Below are 7,992 nucleotides of genomic sequence, written 5' to 3'. Positions count from 1 at the left end.
TGATTTTGCTAATCGACTCCTATATTCATGGTAAATAAACTACATATATGCTCAATTTTGGATATGGTTAATCAAATAAAATCCCATAATTATCGATCAAAAAACAAAATCACTAACCATCCCTTAACTAATTAAACTTTAATCTAAATTACCCAAGTCCTAGCCATTGGTCGAATTGCCCAATTAACCTTAATATTTGATCTTACGTATAAAGAACGTCCCAAATATCCCATAGTCCAATACATCGTTCTTACAAATTAAAAACATCCATAATTAACGTATCGAGAATTCTTTTCAATAATTCCATTTACAATTGTTGGTTCATAATGGTTAAATTTACTTAATCATCCATATTTTACAATGATTCACATTGATATTGTATTAATTTCTGTCACTTGTTTTTAATCGAAAATAGTCTTCACTGCATTTGGTTAGTCGATTAAGTAAAATGCCACCAATTATCAATTTGTCATCCTATCACTTTCTAAATTCATTTTTGTAGCATTTCTATGTTATCTTTTTCATTAAGATGCTAAACTCGTTAAATTTTACATAGTTTAACACTTTATTAAGCCTAACTTAATCAGCTAATTATTAATTTGGACCACCTTACTTGTCCCTTACAACCATTCTAGAGTCCCAAATCTTCTCATCTATTATATTTCTAGCACCCCACAAAATAGTCGTCTTTATCACTTATGGTCCATTAAATCACACCACTGCAAACACGGTCGGTGGGTCCTAGCTTAGAAACCGACCTGATTTGGCTTTCTTCTTGACTCGATCGCACACGTCTTTTTCCTTCTTTTTGTAGGTTTTTGTTCTTTTTCCATCATTACATAACCAATTTCATCATCGATATCCTGACATCAAAATCATTAAAGACCATCAACAAATGAACTCCAATTTTATTGTTATCTAGCAACTACGATTTTTTGTTTTCATATTGTTATTTCTCTAGAAACTCAAAATCAATGTTCAAATTTCAAACGTACGTATGTTTGGTTAACCAACTCCGTCAATCACAACAATTCCTACCGCCGCGGAATTGAATATCGTTTGTTTATTTGGAACAATTTAGTTTGTTTGTAATAATTGTGTGATACTTTAAATTAAATATCGTTTGTTTGTAACAATTGTTTAGTTTAATGTATAATATTTGGTTGCATTTCATCTTTTTAGTTTTTTCAATATTTTTACAGATTTACAGGTTTTATATATTTAATGTAACAATATTTTGAAAAAAAAAAGAATATTGTTAAATTATAGATCGGGCGGATTTCCGGCTAATTTATCCGTCGGTAATATTTTTAAAAAAATAAAAAAAAATGTATTTATTATTTCTGGAGGATAATTCCGCCGGTAATATTTTTAAAGGTTTTAAAAAATTAATTTTATTAAATTTGTTTTTCCGGTTAAAACTATTACCGGTGGATTTCCGCTGGTAAATTAAATCGATTTTTAAAAAAAATCTTAAATTTTTAATTAATTAAATCAAGATTTCTTAATTAAACCGACGAAATGTTTCCGGCGGACAGAATCCGCCGGTAAATCAATCACCGGCGCCAAGTTTTCCGACGGTCATATCCGCCGGTAATAAGCCTTTTTGGTAGCGTACTATCATCTTGGTAAATTAAAAGCGAGCAAGTTCATATATAAACTCCAAAGTTAAATCAAGGTCTCGTACCCAAATGGAAGCTCGAACCTACTACGTGACTTGAAACCTACACGCACGGATATCTCTCAAAATTGTTTGGTGGGTTTCCATAAAAAACTTGTCAAAATTTTCGTTTTTAATTTCCAAGACAGGTAACTACAAATTGGGACTTGTTTTATTAATTATTAGAAGGGTACTCACGTAATATAGTAAGATAAATCTCAATTTTAATGTTTAGTTTTTATTCTTTGTCTCTATCGATATAATACGATTATATGTGGTTTTGGAAAAGCGATAATATTTTTATTTTTGAATGAAATATAAATTTGAAAAAAATAAATCAATATTATTATTAAATTAACTATTTAATAGTTTTCATTTTTTGATGTAACTTCTTAAATTCAATTTTTTATTATAATTTAATAACAAAGTAATTTATTTTTAGTTTAACAATATAATTATTTATAAAGATAATAATTAAACATTATGTTAGAACTCAATATTTATCTTAATTATGTTTTAGATTTTTTATATTTAAAATAGATGTTTATTCTGTATTTGATTATGTTTATCTACAGTTAGTTATACGAATTCAAAAATAGAGCTTTAATAAGTTGTACCTACGTACAATTTACTTGTAATCTTAAATTTTAAGTAATATGCATTGATAAACTGTACTTCATGCATAAAAAATGGTTTTTAAGAGTTTTTGTCAAATGCTTTATAAAATAGTATAGATAATTAAGTTTTTGAAAATACATAAAACCCCCCTTGTCTTTACACTTATATTTATTTTGGCTATTTTTTTTTTTTTACATTTTGGATGTTATTAATCTCCTCCTTATAAAAATTTCCATCATCGGCTTCAGGTTAAAGAAGATTATGTGAGGAAACTTCAAATCGTCTATAGTTTGAAGCAAGCACCAAGACACTGGTACAAGAAATTTGTGTTGGTAATGGGGAAGCACAACTACAAAAAGATGACTTTATAACATTACGTTTTATTCACAAGTTTGGGATGATGATTTCATCTTTTTGTTGTTATATGTTGATTGTTGACAGGAATAAAGAAATAAATAAGAAATAAATGTCAAACTGAAGCAATAGTTGAGAGAGTCATCTTTTGCAATGAAAGACTTGGGGCTAGCAAAACAGATTTTTGGCATATGGATCAACCAAAAGAGGGTTTCCAAGAAAAATCACATGTCACGGGAACAATACATTGAGGAGATGTTTTGCGTATTCAACATCAATAAAGCTAAAGTGGCCAATTCACCCCTAACTACCTTTAAGCTAACTGATAAATATTACCCTCCTTCAAAGAAGGGGATTAAAGAGATGGAAAGATTTCCTTATGCATCATTCATTGGGAGCATGATGTATGTGATGGTATGTGCAAGACCTAATAGAGCCATGCAATAGGTGTTRGTTGGTTTTTGTCAAATATGGGTAAGAAGCACTWGGAAGCAGTTAAATAGATTTTTTGATATCTGCAAGGCATACYCATATTGGATATAACATTTGGGAATGAAAAGTCATTTATTGTTAGGTATACTGATTTTGATATAGCATGAAATATAGAAAACATGAGATCCACTTCTTGATATTTAATGACTTTTCTAGGGAGCAGTATCATGGAAATTAAGACTGTTTCCTARTGAGTTCAAATAGTTTTCATCGTTAATATAAAACRGTAAAACTARAAGAATGATATTTAATTTACAATTTCTCAGATGAAATGTATTTAATATAAAATCTATATCTTTAACAAAACTCACTATTTTAGTGATGAAAACTGGGAGACCAAATCACTCATTTTAACATGAAAGCAAAACTCAATACTCACTCAAAAGGTGAATAAGGTCTAATATGCAAATACTAAAAATATGGATAAAACTCTATTAAGCAAAACACCCGAAAACTTTGATAAAGAATGAAGTCGCTGTCCAGGTCGCCCGTGCCCAAAACGATGTCAAACAGTCATTTGTGCCATCCTAACCGTGTTGTGATGCACCGTGTTCTTTCCTTGTTGTTTCTTGATCATGTTCCCGACTGTTTTCTCGAACGTTTCTCTATCATTTTCTTGATAGTTTTCTCAGTCGTTTCTCGACCGTTTTCTAGGTCATTCTTCCGGTTGTTTTCACGGCTGTTTACTGACTGTTTCCCCAACTGTTCACCAACCGGTTCTCCTAACCGTTTTCTGGAAATTATGGGAGTTACTAATAACATAAAAAAGCCCACAAATTACAAAAGTGAGAGAAAGGAGAAAAAGTTCGGTTACACATTCGGTTGGGGTAAAGCCCAACCATGTTGTTTTGTTTATTTCCAGAGTTTGATCTGTCAGACCACTTTTCAACCATGAGTTTTTTATAGTAGTTTCATGACATCTTATTCTACATTCTCAATGGTGAAGATTAGTTTTAGAGGTCCAAAGTCATCCTTTTGCTGTTCGAAAGATTGCAGTTTTCAGGGTGATATTTCTTCCCCTTTTCCTTTTGGTTTGATTTCATAATTCTTGATTATTTGTCTCATATGATGATTCTTGTGTGGCATTAGTTTGAACTAGATAAGACTTTTTGTATTGTTTATTGATGGTAGAGACTTTAAGCGGCCTAAGGGTCCCATGATTTTACTCTCTCCTTGAGAGGTTTTTACGCCAAAATCTATATGTTACATATGTGCTATTGCGTGTTGCTTATTTCGGATTTTGGGGTTGATTAGTATTGCATTTAGTATATCCTATTTTGTTTGCAACCTCAAAGATTCATCAAAGTTGGGAATGTTTTGTCCAACGAAAGTTTATTCCGCATTTGCTATAACCATTGTGATGCGTTTTTCCCATCATATATATCATATAATAGTTATAAATGACAAAAATCAAGTAACAATTTAAATAATTTAATTTATTAACATTTTTACACAATTTTCATGTACATAAATACATACATATAAAAATTTGAATGAGGAATTGATATAATTGATGGTAGTTTAAAAAAACATGGTTCATGTAAAGGAAAAGCAATGTTTTATTTGGTTTAGAAGATCCTTATGAACTAGCAGAGTAGTGTTGACGATGGTGGTAGGGGTAGAGACGGCGGTGAGTGGTGGACAATGATGACTGTAGATGATGGGAATATAGTAAAGAGTGGTGGTGGTAGTGATTGATAGTGGTGGAGGAGGTAGTTGTGGCTGATATGGTAGAGATAGAGGTAATGGTTGGTTGTGTTAATGGTAGCCGATCATGGTGGTGTTGGCGGACAATATTGACTGTCTAGGATGTGTATAAAGATGGTGGACAAGAGGCATGGTGGAGGTTGTTGCAACAACAATGCTGGTGCAGGTAGAGGCAATGGTGGTCATAGATGATAGTGACTGTGGAAGATGTGGTGGTAGTGCATGTTCGATGGTGGAGGAGGTATAGTTGTAGCCGATGTGGTGAAGGTAGAGATTAGAGGGTGGTGATAGTAGAGGTGGCTAACAGTGGTTGTGGAGGAGATTGTAGTAGTGGAGGTGGCCAAGGTGGTTGACACTGGCTGTTGGTGATGGCGAGAGTGGCCAAGGTGGTCCACTCTGGCTGTTTGTGATGGCGGGAGAGGCCAAGGCGGTCGACTATGGCTGTTGGTGATAGCGGGGGGGGGGGGGGAATAGGTGGTGGTAACCATCAAAACAAATATGATATTAGGGTTTTATATCAAATGTAGGTAGATTAATATATTTTTATTTTTGTTGTCCCATCTTGTTCCATCTATTTTGGTGGAACAAAAAAAGTTTTTTTTTTGTCCACCTTGTCCCATCCAATCCCGGTCCTTATCATTGTGTGGCGTCAAATGTGGGACAATGAGTTGTTGTCTTGTCCCATGTCATACCAAGTGTGGAACATTATTGAGTCTTGTCCTATCCCGCCCCGTCTCATCCCATGTGTCAAACACAACCTTAGAAAACGAACAAAATAGTCATGTTTTGATGTAGATGCCTTTATTTCTTTGAAGAGTAGGTTATAATAAGGACTAACAAATATTTGCACAAAATGAGGAGTTATATTGATTTTATTGCCCTAAAAAACACACCATCTGACACTTGCAGTCAAGTTGCTTCTGATAAACAAGTTGACTATAAGGTTGTTTGTCTGCAAAAAAAAATTGTTATGTGCTTTAGTAGGAGTCCTAATATACCCCAAAATTTACGTAACTCTTATACTTTTATATTTAAACATTATGATTCATAGATTGACAGTTTAGAAATACTCCTGAATGATTGACAAATGACATTAATGAACATATGATCAAGTTCAGGATTATGTTCAAATGTTATAATGATGTTCACAACAAATATTGAAGTTTGATAGATATTGGATAGCATGCAAAAAAGATGACATATGACTAAATATCTTTGTCAGCACCTTCTCTCAAGAATTATGTGAAAATGTAATTGTAAAAGCCATAAGTTGAAGTGATTTCAATCAGGGGCGGATGTACTTGAAGCTGGTTGGGGTCCTGGGCCCCCAACAAAAACTAATTTACAAAGCCCAAATTATTTTTTACTTGTATTTTTTAATTGAGTGTAATTGGACCCCCAACATCATGAGGTAAGAGGCCCCTCTTCACTAGTTCACTTACCAAGTTACCAGTTACCATTTCACCATTCAATTTCAACAAACGATGGGAACAATTGAACGAACGATGGATTCACGAAAAAGAGAGTGAAGACGACGGACAGCGCCACAGCGGGACAGACGAGACGAGATCACGAGACTTCAGTTCAGGCCACTTCTTCTTCTTCATCGCTACGACGCTGCCTACAGCTTACTGCCCTACTTCTTCGCGACTTCGCCTCTCGCCAGTCGGCTCTCGCCTCTCGCTAGTTGCCTCTTGGGTGAAGATTCTAATTTCCAAATTACTTCTTTGATTTTGTAATTTGTTGTTTGTTAATTGCTTATTGGTGATTTGGTGATAAATGCTTTAAGTTAGGTACTTTAGGTTAATTTTGTTGGCAATTTTGTAGGCAATGCAATGCAAATCAAATGTAAATGTCAAATGATAGGTTAATTTTGTAGGCAATTTTGTAGGTAAATCAAATGGAAATGTCAAATTTTAGGTTAATTTTGTAGACAAATAAAAATGTTACTAAACCATTGATTTTTATCTTGTTATTGTTATTGCTAGAAAAAATGGAAAGATTTTTTAAAAGGAAAGCATCAACACCTTAATCGAGCTCTGCTCCTTCGATGCCTTGCGAAATTGATTTGAACGATCTTCCTTGGGATCCGGCCGATAGGAAAAAGATTTCGGAATATCATCCTAATCAAAGGGATGAAATAAGAAGAAAATACTTGCTTAGAGGACCTTGTCAACCACGGGGTCATGCATTTCCAAAAAAAATTTGTCGGGAGTAAAGGAAGACGTTTTTGTCCGACTTGGTTTGATCAATATGCTAATTGGTTGGAGTATAGTGTAAAAACGGATAGAGCTTTTTGTTTGTGTTGTTATTTSCTTAGAGATCATTACGTAGGACAATGTGGGAGTGATGCTTTTGTAACATATGGTTTTAATAGTTGGAATAAAACGGAAAGACTTGGTCTTCATGTCGGCGACATCAATAGTTTTCACAATAGAGCACTTAAGAAAAGTGAGGATCTAATGAGCCAAGATCGATCTATTGTTGTTGCCTTTCATAATCAAACTGAGAAGGAGAAAAATGTGCACCAAATACGATTAGATGCTTCAATTAAGGCCTATAGATTCTTGTTGAAGAATGCATTGCCCTTTCGTGGTCACGATGAATCTGAAATGTCTATCTCTAAAGGCATGTTCTTGGAAACATTAGCCTTAATTGGTGATTGCAATGAGGATGTAGGTAAAGTTATATTAAAAAATGCTCCAAAGAATAATCAAATGGTGTCTCCAAGTATTCAAAAAKATATTGCTGCTTGTTTTGCAAATCAAATACTCAAATCCATTCGTRAAGAAGTTGGTGATGATGTGTTCTCATTGCTAGTTGATGAGTCTAGTGACGTTTCTAAGAAGGAACAAATGGCGGTGGTTTTACGATATGTTGATGMRYRTGGTATTGTTAAAGAGAGATTTTTTGGTATTGTTCATGTGACGGGGATATCTTCTTCAATTCTTAAACCTGCCATTGGTAGTTTATTTGCTGAACATGGATTGAGTTTGAAACAGGTAAGAGGGCAAGGTTATGACGGAGCAAGCAATATGCGGGGTGAGTTCAATGGATTAAAGGCCTTGATCTTGAATGAAAATAGCTCGGCATATTATATCCATTGTTTTGCTCACCAACTTCAATTAGTTGTTGTGGCGGTTGCCAATAAACATGATGGA

The 7,992-nt window shown here is 33.8% G+C and overlaps 1 pseudogene; it reads left to right on the top strand.

Moving 5' to 3' along the window:
- Positions 1–6,881: 6,881 nt before the first annotated feature.
- Positions 6,882–7,992, top strand: part of LOC112509107 — a 2,242-nt pseudogene continuing 1,131 nt past the window's right edge.

The sequence above is a fragment of the Cynara cardunculus genome, assembly GCF_001531365.2.
Source record: "Cynara cardunculus var. scolymus isolate 2C chromosome LG 3, CcrdV1, whole genome shotgun sequence".
Lineage (NCBI taxonomy): Eukaryota > Viridiplantae > Streptophyta > Magnoliopsida > Asterales > Asteraceae > Cynara > Cynara cardunculus.
Note: the sequence above shows the minus strand (reverse complement) of the source record. Positions and strands in the feature narration are given on the sequence as shown.